Source organism: Dendropsophus ebraccatus, chromosome 9, assembly GCF_027789765.1.
Source record: "Dendropsophus ebraccatus isolate aDenEbr1 chromosome 9, aDenEbr1.pat, whole genome shotgun sequence".
Taxonomy (NCBI): domain Eukaryota; kingdom Metazoa; phylum Chordata; class Amphibia; order Anura; family Hylidae; genus Dendropsophus; species Dendropsophus ebraccatus.
In genome coordinates this window covers 108,509,185-108,523,810 of record NC_091462.1, presented here as the reverse complement: position 1 = coordinate 108,523,810, position 14,626 = coordinate 108,509,185, and the positions used below count along the sequence as shown (strand labels likewise).

The 14,626-nt window shown below is 43.8% G+C and overlaps 1 long non-coding RNA gene across 1 annotated transcript in view; it reads left to right on the top strand.

Annotated features, from left to right (window-relative positions):
* Nucleotides 1–14,626, top strand: part of LOC138801451 (uncharacterized) — a 23,468-nt gene extending 8,842 nt beyond the window's left edge. Inside the window, exons 2-4 of the long non-coding RNA XR_011364621.1 lie at nucleotides 8,832–8,901; nucleotides 11,332–11,434; nucleotides 14,393–14,626. This is a non-coding gene — a long non-coding RNA (uncharacterized lncRNA). The remainder of the gene's footprint in view (nucleotides 1–8,831; nucleotides 8,902–11,331; nucleotides 11,435–14,392) is intronic.

Sequence of the window (14,626 nt, the reverse complement as noted above, 5' to 3'; positions counted from 1 at the left end):
CACCATAGTTTACTTTTCCACCTACAGAACTGTGTGAGGGGTCATTTTTTTGTACCATGATGTGTATTTTTTGTTGGCACCATATATATGATTATTGAATGTTCTATATTTAACCCTTCTATATGAAGGAAATACACTCAGACTCCTGTGGACAAACCAAACACCATTCCATGTATTTACTCCTGTGGAATCAATACTGATCACACCTAGAGGGTGGGGTGGGGTGGGGTGGCCACCTTTGTTACTTTGTTACACAGATTACAATCACTAAGGTGAGAGCTTTATCATAATACACCCGGACCATAATTGAGTAATTGCCACACATTACAGTAAAAGATTTTTTATTTAAAAGTAGGCTGCTAAACGGGTCTAAGAAATAAAACAACAACAAAATAAATCTGTGCATCGCCATATTTTCACCCCTTTAAATTTCCTATTTTTCCACCAACAGAACCGTGTGAGGGCTCATTTTTTGCACCATGATCTGTAGTTTTCCTTGGTACCACATACAGTATATGAGGATATTCTACTTTTTCTGCCATGTAACGTGAACAAAAGGATTTGGGATGTTTTCATTTACTATTTTAGATGATTGTGCGCGCAGCAATATCAAATATATATATGCATAAAACTAATAAAACACACACACACATATATATGTGTGTATATATACACATATATATATATATATATATATATATCCATGTCATTATTTTATTTTATCAGTGTGGCCGGCTCCAGAGCTAATGACAGGCAGATGTGGTCCCACAGCTGCCTGTCATCAACCCCCTTAAACGCTGCAATGCACAGCGATCGCGGTATTAAAGGTAGTCAGCACCAGGACAAGGACCTGTCACTGACTGATCAGGACCTGCTAGGGCCACTTACCTCTGTCCTGTTCTATCTTCGATCTGTTCATAGAGTCTGCTCTCAGGCAGACTCTATGCACAGATGGGCGATAATACTGATGAATGCTTAGCTATGGCACAGAATTCATCAGTATATGCAATCAGAGCTTTGTATATATAAGTCCCTTAAGGATCTTATATATGCAATATATAATGTGTGGGGGGGAAAAAAGGTAAAAAAGTTTTAAAACATAGTTTAAAAAAAAAATCCCTAAGAAAATGTCCCCATAGAGATTTATATTAGCCCCTATCCTAATATACAAATAATAAATATATATATAAAAAAATCATTAAAAAAAACATATTACAAATTGTAGCGTGCAGAATTGTCCGATTTAATAAATTATAACAACATTGTCCCCGCACGGTGAACAGTGTAAATGCAAAGACCAGGATTGCTGATTGTTTAAAATTATATATAAGAAAAAAAATTAATGAAAAAAAAAAATCAAATTTTTTCTCTTACACCAATATATCAATAAAAACTAGAGATCATGGTGAAAAAAAATGACACTGTAACCAGCCCTGTAGGTGGAATAATAAAAGTGCTGTGGTTCTAAGAAGCAGGGGGGGGGGGGGGGGGGACATTGCTTAACTTGACCCGGACATCCGGGCATCAATCACCTCGGTCATGAAGGGGTTAATGACTATGTGACCATTTCCTAGAATTATTATTGAATGTTCTATATTTAACCCTTCTCTATAAAGGAAATCTCAGTACACTCGGACTCCTGTGGACAAACCAAACACCATTCCATGTATTCACCAGACGTCACAATCAATACTGATCACACATGGGGGGGGGGGGGTCACCTTTGTTCTTTTGTTACACCAGATTACGATCACAGAGGTTGTAGCTTTAGGATAACACACCCGGATCATGACAGAGTAATTGCCACACATTACAGTAAAGGAAACACAAAAAAAAAAAAAAGACGCCAAACAAGTCTAAAAATGTTTAACAAAACTAATGGAAGGCAAAGAAAAAGATAAAGTACAAGGGTCAAAAATAGAGTACACAAGACACAATGAAAGAGAGTCACATAGCATCCCGGTAACCACAACAACATGGACTGTAGAGCAGGTGTGGAGCTGTCAGGGTACAGATACTAGAAATAAGTGGACACGTTGGTTATGAACACAACGTAGAAAGAGGATATTATTGGCTGTTTGAAGACGGCATAACACTTGGAGTCACCTGTAGTATCATAGATTTTATTATGCACAGGATGTATTGACGTGTTTAGGCACTTATCAGAATGTTTAAGCACCTATCAGAATGTTTAAGCACCTATCAGAATGTTTAAGCACTAGAGATGAGCGAACCTGGAGCATGCTCGAGTCCATCCAAACCCAATTGTTCGGTATTTGATTAGCGGTGGCTGCTGAAGTTGGATAAAGCCCTAAGGCTATGTGGAAATCATGGATATAGTCATTGGCTGTATCCATGTTTTCCAGACAACCTTAGAGCTTTATCCAACTTCAGCAGCCACCGCTAATCAAATACCGAACAATTGGGTTTGGATGGACTCGAGCATGCACGTGGTACGCTCATCTCTATTAAGCACCTATCAGAATGTTTAAGCACCTATGAGTATGTTTAAGTACCTATCAGAATGTTTCTTTTTTTATTGTAACACATGTATATAAAGCTGTTGTATTGTTCACCTGGGTATGACTGAGGATAGAGGCGTGAAGGCTTTGAAACGCTGCACGTACCTGCATATGCTGTGCTGTGTTTCACTTCAAATGGAATAAATCACAAAGTTTGCTTTTCAGATTCCGGAGTGCCGTTGGACTTCTGTTATATATCTATCTGAATCCCGGTTGGGGGTTTTCCAGCCTGCTCCTTAGGCTGCATTTGCTTTAATAGTAGTAGTCTTCGAAAGGATTCAAGTGAATCGGGATGGGCTCTGCTGCACCCGTATAGTGGTGTTATGGGGCAGGTAGAGGAGCTGGGTACGGCCTGGCAGCTGGCGTAGCTTTGGTGCTTTTGCTAAGTAGTCTTGAGTGAGTACTTCAATGCTCAAGTGCTGGATCGAGTAACGAGCCCCATCAAAGTCAATGGTAAACTTGATCATTTAACCAGGTGCCCTCTACTTGAGTAATGTGCCCCATTGACATCAATGGGAGACTTGGCAGGTGCTTGATACTCTGCAGAGTGGAGCGTGCCTGATTGATCTATTTCATTGTTTTATTCAAATTTTTGTATATTTCATCCCTTAACCCCTTAACGTCATCGGGCGTAAATTTACGCCCTTGCGCCCTGGTACTTAACGCATCAGGGCGTAAATTTACGCCCGATGTTTCCCCGATCGCTGTGTGTTCGCACACAGCGATCGGGGAAGATGGCCTGCTATAAATCATAGCAGGCCATCTTAGCTTCTCGGCACGGGGGGTGGTTAACACCCCCCGTGCTTACGATCGCCGCTATTGGCTGATCAATTCAGATCAGCCAATAGAGGCGATCGGAACCTTTCCGGGGCATCGGGTCACCGTCCGAGGACGGCACCGACTGCCATTACTGTAAAAAGTAATGGTGGTCACGGTGCCACCGGCCCACCGGGTCCTGATCGGCATCTTCCGGGTTTGCGGCGTCCTCCGTCATTCCGTCGGGTCTTCGGCTATTTCCATCGGCTTTTTTCGGCTCCAGACTCGTCTTTTTCCGGATTTTGCGCTCTGCTGCCCTCTAGCAGCTGATATGTGTAATACACTTATCAGCAGCTACAGGGATGTTCAGAATGTAGAAAAAGTTTTTGTTTTTTTTTCCCAATTTTTTTTTTTCTATTTTCCGCACCCTATCAATGCACGAAAGTGCGCTGCTAATCAGCAACTCCTCCTTTTTGGCGTAGGGTGTTTTTTTTCTATATTCTACTGCCACGGTCTGCTGATAAGTGCCGCACATAAGTGCCGCACATAAGTGCGGCATTTATCAGCAACTCCTTTGTTGGCGTAGGTTTTTTTTTAATACTTACTGTAAAAAAACACGTAAAAAACACTACATTACACCACACTACATTGAATAAAGTTTGACACTACACCACTACATATCCCATATACCAGAGGGATACGTTATTATTGCCTCCGACACCGAAACAGCCAGTGAGGATGAATGGGGGGATCCTTCTTTCCTCCATTCATCCTCATCATCCTCATCATCCAGTGACATGTCTGGGGGTAGCGTACGCTGCCCCCAAGACACGTCTTTTCCGCCAGTACCGTCCCAATAAGAGATGACGGTATGAAATTCTACAAACTCTGTGAGAGTACCTCAGGGTACACTTACAGATTTAGGGTACGTGCACACTGCGGAATGGCGAAGGATAACCCTTTGTGCATTCCGCAGCTGGCACCCGCCGGCGGACTAATGCGGACTCGTGTGTCCACCCGTGTCATAGACTCCATGTTATGCACGGGCGGATTCCATCATCCATCCAAAGAATGAACACGTTGGACGGAGAGTGGAATCCGCCCGTGCATAGAATGGAGTCTATGACACGGACGGAGACGCGCGCCCGCATCAGTCCGCCGGTGGGTGCCAGCTGTGGAATGCACGAAGGGTTATCTGTCGCGATTCCGCAGTGTGCACGTACCCTTAGAGTGTATGAAGGAAGGGACACCCGAATCCAGCCCCAGATGCCCCCAGATGCCCCCTCCCCCCCATCCTCGGAACAAGTGGGAAGATCGTCCGGGAACTGATCTTCCCACTGCTGGATAAAGGTCACCACCTGTACGGGGATAACTTTTATACCAGCACCCCCTCTTCCGGTCCCTCTTCTGGTCCCTCGCTGCCCTGTAGCTTGCGGCACGATCCGAACATATCAGAAGTAGTAATAGAGCCCTAATATTTAGCAGCCATGGAGCGGACCCAGCGCTTCTGGATATGAAGGACCCCGTATCGCACCAGGACAACATTTTCCAGGTGACGTCCCCCACACTGGAGAAAGGGAGACCCCAGAAGAAGTGTAGAGTGTGGCGTAACAGGGGGATCAGGAAGGACACCATTTTCCAGTGTGACACCTGTCCTGATCACCCCGGCCTCTGCATACTGGATCGCTTCAAGGCGTACTACACGTCATTGGAATTCTACATTATCTAAATTCTGTCCCTTATTCCTATTTCAGGGGTCACGTTGATCCAGGGATTATTCTGATCGCCAATATGGAGTCGGGAAGGAATTTTCCCCTGTGATGAGGCTACTGTCGTCTGCCTCACGAGGGTTTTTTGCCTTTCTCTGGATCAACACAGGTTGAGTTTGATGGACACCTGTCATTTTCAACCTTATAAACTAATAATTAGCCTAATACCCCCAAATAAATTAGAATTGTCCCTTTTCCCCAGCTAAATAGATTTGGCCGCCATTCCCATTAGAGACTTGCCATGATGCAATTACAAAGCCTCTGTGCTGCCAGGACAGTAGAAACCCCCCACAAGTGACCCCATTCTGGAAACTACACCCCATAAGGAATCTAACAAGGGGGGCAGCGGGGATATGGCCCCCTGTTGACGGCCACATTTGGGACGTGAAAATGAAAAAAATTGTATTTTTTATTTTCTCGGCACATGTTCTACGTAAGTGCCCATCACCAGTGGGGTCCATATGCTCACTGTACCCCTTGTTAGATTCCTTATGGGGTGTAGTTTCCAGAATGGGGTCACTTGTCGGGGGTTTCTACTGTCCTGGCAGCACAGGAGCTTTGTAATTGCGACATGGCCTCCATCCTCCATTCCAGACTCTAAATGGCGCTCTGTCCCTTTGGTCGCTTGCCCTGTGCCCATATGGCACATTATGCCCACATGTGGGGTATTTTCGTACACGTTTTGTGTTCATTTTCTTTTTTAACCCCTTGTGGAAATGGAAAAAAATCAAGGCTAGACCAACATTTAGTGTAATTTTTGTAAAATTTTTTGAAGGCTGGATTTGGATGGAATGGATTTCGAGGGGCCATGTTGCATTCAAAAGGCCCCTGTGTTGCCAAGACAGTTGAAACCCCCCACAAGTGACCCCATTATGGAAACTAAACCCCTCAAGGAATGTAACAAGGGGTGTAGTGAGCATATGGACCCCACTGGTGATGGGCACAAATGTGGAACAATGTGGCGTGAAAATGAAATATTAAATTTTTTACACTATAATATTGGTTTAGCCTTGAATTTATCATTTTCACAAGGGGTTAAAAGAGGAAAAAAAAAACTAAATGTGTAGAGCAATTCCCCCTGAGTCCGTAAATACCCCACATGTGGACATAAAGCGCCATGTGGGCGCAGGGCACAATTAACAAAAACGTTTCTGTAAGACACGATAGAACCACGGGAGGATGCTGGCAGTTTTTTTTTTCTTCTTTTTTTCGTTCTAATTTTAGTCTATTTCATTTAAACATCCCTTTAAGGGATGAAAAGAACAAAAATGTGCACAAAAAAAAGTTAAATAGGGTTCTATGGGAGGTATTTAAAGTCAGTTATTGATAGTATATGGCCAGTTGGCCACCTTTACCCAAGCACCCCGATACTCGATCAACACTAGTACTGAGGTCTGTATTATTTCTAGATTCTTCCCCTGTGATTGGCCAAACAGCAAAATTTGATATTCCAGATTAAGACCATCCAGTGTACATGATTGTGTGCACTCCCAACTGGTCCAGGCCTTCTCTATAGTGCAACACGGTAGTCCAATGGTTTAGTATCTTGAACTAAGTGAAGTTGTGTACAATGATATCTATCTATCTATCTATCTCCTATCTATCTATCTATCTATCTATCTATCTATCTATCCCCTATCTACAGTATCTATCTATCTATCTATCTATCTATCTCCTATCTATCTATCTATCTATCTATCTATCTACCTACCTACCAGTACTAACCTTAAAATTAAGACAATTCCTCGTAATTTCCTGACCCTACAAGAGGTGGTGGCCATTCATAGATGATAAATGTTGGTATGGTCAGGCAATCATGGAGAATTGTCTTCAGTTTAGGAGATTAACTGGAAGAGAATAGCTTTCCTGATGTTGGTTTGACATTGAGTGACACAGGTCTACATGCCTCACTTACCGTCTTAAAGTTTACTGTTGTCACCCTAGGGCCATGGTACGTAGCTTAAGAAAGTCCTTGATTCCCGAGCTGTCATGTTGGATACACTAGAAAAAAATGGTTGGCAAGTTCAGAGGTAGAGCGTACCTTAAACAACTATTAAATAAACATAAGAGAGAACCTTGAGCGGTAATACAGGTGTTACCGGACCTAACCAGACTGTTGCTCGCATAGCTTGTGTGACTGCTGGAGGTGGCTAGGGTGGTCAGACAACATTGGAACCTTGTGGGTAGGAGCTTCAAGGGGATTCCAGAATTCCAAGTGAGATTTGTGATTACTGATAAGGCCCCCCTTTTAGGCGAGGTCGGGATAGAAACACTCTGCTTAACAAAAAAAAGGGAAATTTTATGGATCCACAAGCTCAAACTCAATACTCTACAGCCGTATGACCTAAATGGGGAGTTTAAGGTTAATACTGGTATGTACACATACCTTTTAACTGTCCCAGATTTGGTGAGGAAGTTGCGATGTTGGGGTTATGTCCCGCCGTCCCGCTGCAGTCCCCCCTGTCCCCGGCACTGGGAGCACTTCTGATGCGCGCTCACAGTGCCCCAGGGCAGAAGCCTTTGGCTTCTTGCTCTGCCAATACACTTGTGGCCAAAAACATCATTATGCCTCCGGCCACAAGAGGCCTCTCCGTTTCCCATAGCTCTGCCGCTCAAAACAGAGAGAGGCGACACCGGAGCTCTACTGCAAGCAAAAAAAAAATTTATTTTTATTTTACTATATAGGGGACAATAGCTACTTGGAGAGGGAGTTCACTACCAGACTACCAGGGGACAATGGCTACATGGGAGGGGGAAAGGCCTTCCTACCAGGGGCAATGGCTCCCTTGTGTTGTCCCGCATCAGAGAACTCCCTGTGCGCCGGGGCTAGGACTTACGGCACAGGGAGCCTCTCTAACGAGTGCTCCCTGTGCCGGAAGTCAGAGCCACAGGCGCGCAGGGAGTTCTCTGATGCGCGCGCTGCCCACGGATAGGACAGGACACCCCCGTCAGCCATGCATCATCCGGGGGCTGACTGGAGCATTGTGGGCTGGTCGATCCCGTCTTCCTCCTTGCCCAGTGACTCCTTTTCCCTCTGGTAGGAGAAAGGAGTAGCCGGGTCAGGAGGAGCACGGGACCATCTCCTGGAGGCCACCAGCCCTTCTGGCATTTGCCAGAAATGCCCTATGGCCAATCCGGCCCTGCTTACTACCAGGAATAACAGGAGCTATGTCACTATGTGGTGAAGCTGTGGTGATGATATTAGTTCCTTATATAATGGTAATAGGTGATGTGGATCTGGGGGGCGTGGTTATGGGGCGTGGCTATAGGGGGTGTGGTACATTGCTGTGAATGTCCCTCTTTCCTCCCAACAAAAGTTGGGAAGTATGTGTTCAACTCATTTCTGTTTGCTCCCACCCACTGAGTTTCTGTTCTAAGATATTTATAAGCCATTTACATTATTATGCATTCACACTATGGAATCGGCACCAAAATTCTGTGTGGACAACCCCCCCCCCCCCACCCACCGACTGCCTTCTATCTGTTTAAATAGGCGGGCTCACGTGCCTCCGCTCTCAGCGTCTCTCTGCTCAAAGAACTAACATGTCAAGTCTTTAAATGAAGAGGGGAAGAGAGCGGAGGGCGAGCCCTCCCATTCAAACAGATAGAAGGCAGGATTCCGCCACACAGGCGGAATTTTGGCTCCGATTCCGTAGTGTGAACTGGGCCAAAGGTCGGATCTAATTGGTTGCTAGGGGCAACAGAGCCAATTCTACTTTACACCAGTTTGATAAATCTCCCCAATTATGTTTACACTAGTTGTTTTTTCTCTTGCTTTCTTTAGATACAAGATATATGAAGTTGGCCGGGTGTACGGATGATCAGCACAGTCTACTGCTCCTCAGGATAGATCAGTGCGTTCCTTCTCTTTTATGTACTAAGGATATGGCATGGATATAAATGGGCTACGGCCTAGTGTAGAACTGATCTGCTAAATAAAATGCGTCTGTTGAGTTATGGAGTGTGTGACAGAACGGGGTGACAGCTAGAACATGGTGTCTCTGCTTCCCTTGTCCACGGCACTCATAGCTGCACTGTATATGCTTTGTGATGTATGTACACTAAGTTGGGTTTGATTTATACTCAGCCACCTTTGTGATGGAATCTGGGCCTCGGGTGTAGGTGTATACAGGTGTGATGTTGATACCTGTTTAGCTGGTTTTACATGTAATACAGTTAGTGCAAATCTTGACAGTGAAAACGTAGTTGCTGACAGTAAGGTAGAAACAGTGCTTTGTAGAAGTAGGTGCTATGTAGAAGTAAGTGCTTTGTGAAAAGAAGGAAGAAAGGAGTTGCCAGAGGAGCCCTGCCCAATGTAGTATATTTGCTCTGAAAGAACAAGAGTCTAGAGAGAAGAGATAAGTGATACTCGTACTCATGGATGCCTTCTTATGGCTCTGGACCACCTAGGCCCCCTAGTCGCATAGAACCTGTCCTAGGTGGGTAGCACAAGCCTCAGTCGTCGGTTATCTGGGTGTAGCGGGTTCCCGAGACTTCCTACTCGTCCTGTGCTGCGCAGTAGGATACGTAGACCTTTTCCTTGGTAGTTTTGTCCTACTGGGGTCAGTTCTTTTAGTGTCAGGAGACTGCCCTGCACGTTTTAGAAAGGTTCTTGGCATGGGCAAGGCTTATCCTAGGTGGTTTCCCTCCCCTGCGGTGAACTTAGCACTGCATAGCGAATGTAGGGTATAGCAGGATAACTTTGCAACAAGCTAGTGTCTCCCACGTCTTTCTGCTTGGGTTTCCAACAACTAACTCCCTGTACTTCCTCCCACACGGAACTAATTCCTCCTTCAGGGGCAAATCTAAACCCTCCTGTAAGTGTGGATGAGAAAGAAGAAGGATAGGAAAGATTAGAAAGAAAGAACACCTGTGACTGGTCAGCCTACAAACACATGGTATAAAACAGTTGACCCTTAACTCTTCAGTATCATATTTGTGTAGATGAGACATACATGATCAATTTTTATGAATTTTATTTTAAATACAATGTAATAAAAATAATCATGTCTGGTGTTTTTTAACCGCTTTTTGTTTACACCGTTCACCAAGCGGGAACAACCTTGATTTATTTAAATAGATTGGACGATTACATATGCTACGGTATATAACATATAATATGTGTATTTTATTTTATAATTTTTTGGTGTTTTATAAAATGGGAAGGGGGGGTGATTTAAAAATAAATACTACATCTCCCACTTTGTTAACCTGAAAGAGTGACTTACTTAGGTGCTCTAGACAGCACCTGTGCACACTATCTATCTATCTATCTATCTATCTACCTATCTCCTATCTATCTATCTATCTATCTATCTATCTATCTATCTATCTATCTATCTATCTATCTCCTATCTATCTATCTATCTATCTATCTATCTATCTCCTATCTATCTATCTATCTATCTCCTATCTATCTATCTATCTATCTCCTATCTATCTCTCTATCTATCTATCTATCTATCTAACCCCTTAAAGACCCATTTGATGTGAGCTCAGGAGCTTAGCTCACTTTAAAGCACGTGGGGACCGGCTGCTATATGCGGCCATGTCCCCACTGTTAATGACGGCGCGGCCGCCCGCCCGCCATTAACCCCTGTAGTGCAGCGAGCTGTGCTCCTGTCACTGACCGATCGGGACCCCCGCAGTGTTACTGCGGGGGTTCTGATCATTGTATCTGGCTGTCGGAGGTCCCCTACCTTCCTCCCGGCAGTCAGATTGGCCATCCATGTTTAGAGTCTGCACAGGCAGGCTCTATGCATTGATCGCAGATAACACTGATCAATGCTATAGCATAGCAATGATCAGCGTTAGAAAAGTAATGTAAAAATGTTAAAGTCCCCTAAGAGGACATATAAAGTGTAAAAAAAAAAAAAAGTTAAAAATTTTTTTAAATCACCCCCCTTCCCATTTTATAAAACACCAAAAAATTATAAAATAAAATACACATATTATATGTTATATACCGTAGCATATGTAATCGTCCGATCTATTTAAATAAATCAAGGTTGTTCCCGCCTGGTGAACGGTGTAAACAAAAAGCGGTTAAAAAACACCAGACATGATTATTTTTATTACATTGTATTTAAAATAAAATTCATAAAAATTGATCATGTATGTCTCATCTACACAAATATGATACTATTAAAAACTAGAAATCATGGCGCAAAAAATGACACACCATACAGCCCAATATGTGAAAAAATAAAAGCATTATAAGAGGCAATAAAGGGCCATTGTAATCACACCTATTTACAAAAAAAAGTTTTAAATATAATCTGCAGCTTACAATGGAGTGGCTCGACGAAGAGGAAATCTACGTAGACGATGGCGACATCAGACATCTTTAAATAAACCAAAATGACAGGAAAGAATTTACTATTCAAGGTAACACGTAATTCCTACAGGTGACCTCATTTTCTATCTGACCATCTATAAGGTCATACATACATAGCAGAGACGAACAAGTATTTCATTGGCGAGTACAGGCCCTTTAAATTGTTTAAACATGTTGTGTTATGCCTCGGCTTGTGTCTGGTGAGAGTGATCATATTTAATGGTGTGGGGGGGGGGGGGGGTTGAAGCTTATGGGGATTTCCATCATGGTCTATTTACTGGTCTGTGTTCCTCCTTATAATGTCTATAGAGGTGGTTGAACAAGAGGTGTTGGGCAGGTAAGGCAGCATTAGTTTAGCTGACTGGTTGTCATGACAGAGATCAGTAGGGGGTTCTGCATGAGAGAATTAAGAGCTATAGTAGGGAAGTAGAACCAGTTAAACTAGTTTTACTTCCCTATTATAGTTATAGGAGGACCGATGCCTTATGAGATGTGAAGTGGAACCACCACTTGAGTCCTAATGGTTGGAGTGACTTGTTTTATAACGTGATAGATGTAATTATCATCTCTTCTTACAGTACTGCATTGTTTTTCTAAAAGTCTGTTGGTCCAAAAGGCAGTAACCTGAGTATTGTACTGTGAACACTGAAAGCAGGACGTCACTAACAAGTTGACCACCCTGATCAATGCAGAAAATCGAGTCTTGATGCTAAAGAGAGAAAATAATTTGTTCAACTGTGTCATCAGTGTTGTCATATTTTGAATTTAGGAAACCCGACCCTACATTTGGCGTCACGAACAGGATGAGTCTTCACAACTCAAGTCTACTGGAAAATGGAAGCTCAGTACAGACCCCATACTGGTTATACTGAGCTTCCATTTCCATCCTGAACGGTGCTTCACAGGGTGTTTTAAAATTGATGGCGGTGGAGGACAGTTGGGGGCGGTGGACCCGGCAGCAATGATGGAGTGGGACAGGTAAGTATATGTACCTGAGATCTCCCCTGCACCCCTGGCAGTGTTGTAAAATATAATTTTATCCCAGACAACACCTTTAAGCAAACTATGAGTGCAATTGCTGTGCCAATGATGGAGTTCCTACAGTTTGTTAAAGATATTATGAATTTGTTGAGGGAACTCACTGTAGAGATCACCCGGCAGGGAAAGGCCGACACTAGCAATGGAGGCCATACTTACATACAGGAGTAACAAATCTCTACCTTGCTTATGCTAAAGGTGTGAACAACTTGGGTGTTTTGTTAGGGAAAGTAAAATTCAAAGGGGACACAGGGAGTGACCAGCTAATTCTCAACTATTAGGGTACTATTACACGGAACGATAATCGGCCGAATCGCCCGACTTTGCCGATTATCGCTCCATGTAATAAATACAACGATCAGCCGATAACAACTATCATCGGCTGATCGTTGATATAGGTTTGAACCTATAATTGTTGGACCCCGACCGCGTATCGCTGTGTGTAATAGTGGTGCGTGGCCGGCTGCTGACCATATACATTAACATCCAGGCTGCAGGGCTCCTCTTGCGGTCTTCTCCCCGGGTCCCGCACGCTCCAGTTTTAGAGTGCCCGATCTAGCATATCAGCGTTAGTTTACAGTTATTATCGGGCCTTCATCGGCCTGTGTAATATTACCCTAAGGGTCTACAGCTGAGGGGCAAATAGGCTTTTCAGTTTCAAGTAGGCCTGGCTGTCCGGCAACTACTCACACAATGGCCAAAGTGGCAAATTTTAATGTCTGTGAGTAAAAGGGATTGTAAAATGGGTCACTGCCCATGGGTGGTATGGTTTCAATGCCTATGCACTCTTGCGTCACAGATCCTGATAGGGCTCAGTCAAAGAGGACAGGTACACCCTCAGAAGTGGGCAACTTCCAGCTTCCAAAAGACTTTAACACCACAGACAGAATGACCAAGCAAGCCCTTAAAATACTTTACAAACCAAGTCAACTGCAGTCTAATGTAATCTCAGATCCAACTATCATAAAAAACACAGTAGCTACTCCACTCCTGGTTGAGCCCTGGAAGGTCATGATAGTTATGAACATGGAAGAAGTTTCTGCTCAAACTTGTCTGTCCAGCAAACAACTTCAAGACCATCAAGAGACCCGCATGCAACGAGGTTACAAAACACTGCTGACATCAGGAGGAAACTCAAGTGGAAAAGCCAGCTACACAACAGCCATCTCGTCATGCCTCAGGTGGTGGTGTCTGGTGAAAGTAAATGACTTTCATGGTCTCCATGTACCCTTTGAGCTGGGAAGGGGGAGGGGGGTCTATGAGTACTTGGTTTAGCAATAAGGGAGTTTACTATTGTGGCTTGACCATTAAGCCAGAGGCCACATGGGCCCAACTCACCACACTAGGCTCGGCACTCTTAGGCTGTACGATGCTTTATGCCTGGACCCCATTAACATTTGATAAGTATTGTAGTACCACCATTTTTCTGCTCTTATTATGAATGTTCCATTATGAGTATGATTTTTTTTCAGTACCATATCAGCACAGGGATCCTGATGGTGCAGTCCTTTTTTCAACACTATTTTGTTATGCCCCGGTCCGGCTCTAGGCACTGGAGGTGGGCCTGGCACTCCCAGCGTGGCGATATACCCACCCCTTATATCACCAAGGGGAGGGGATATTATCACACTGGGTGGTGCCGGGCCCACCTCCAGTACATAGAGCCGGGCCGGTGCACAACACAAAAACAGTGCCGAGTATGGGAACAAGGCCGTGTTTTGAAAAAAGGGCCATACCACTGGGATCCCCACGTTGGCACCCATAAAGTACTGAAAAAAATAATAATTTTATAGTCATGATGGTATATTCACTTTAAATTATTTCTTGCACCTTCTGATGACTTTGTATCAACATCCACAAAGTGGGGCTTTACTCTTATGACTGTATATCATCTTTTCTGCCCTTTTACAACCAAACAATGTTTTATGTGATTATTCAGCTGAAGCAAGCTTCATATTAATATTTTACAGGTTACACCTGGAAATGTCACCTGAGAACTTTGGACAAGGGCCAAACAAATTAGAAACACGTAGCAGGCAAACAAACCAGTTTTACGATCAGCGCGGTTCCTCCATATCTGGTTAAGCTGACACCAGGGTATCCAGGGTTTGGTGGTGCCAAGGTGCGCCAGAAACTGCCGTATTCTTTCTGTTGCAGTCAGAGTAAGATGAAAGCCCATTTGCAACTAACACATGAATATATAT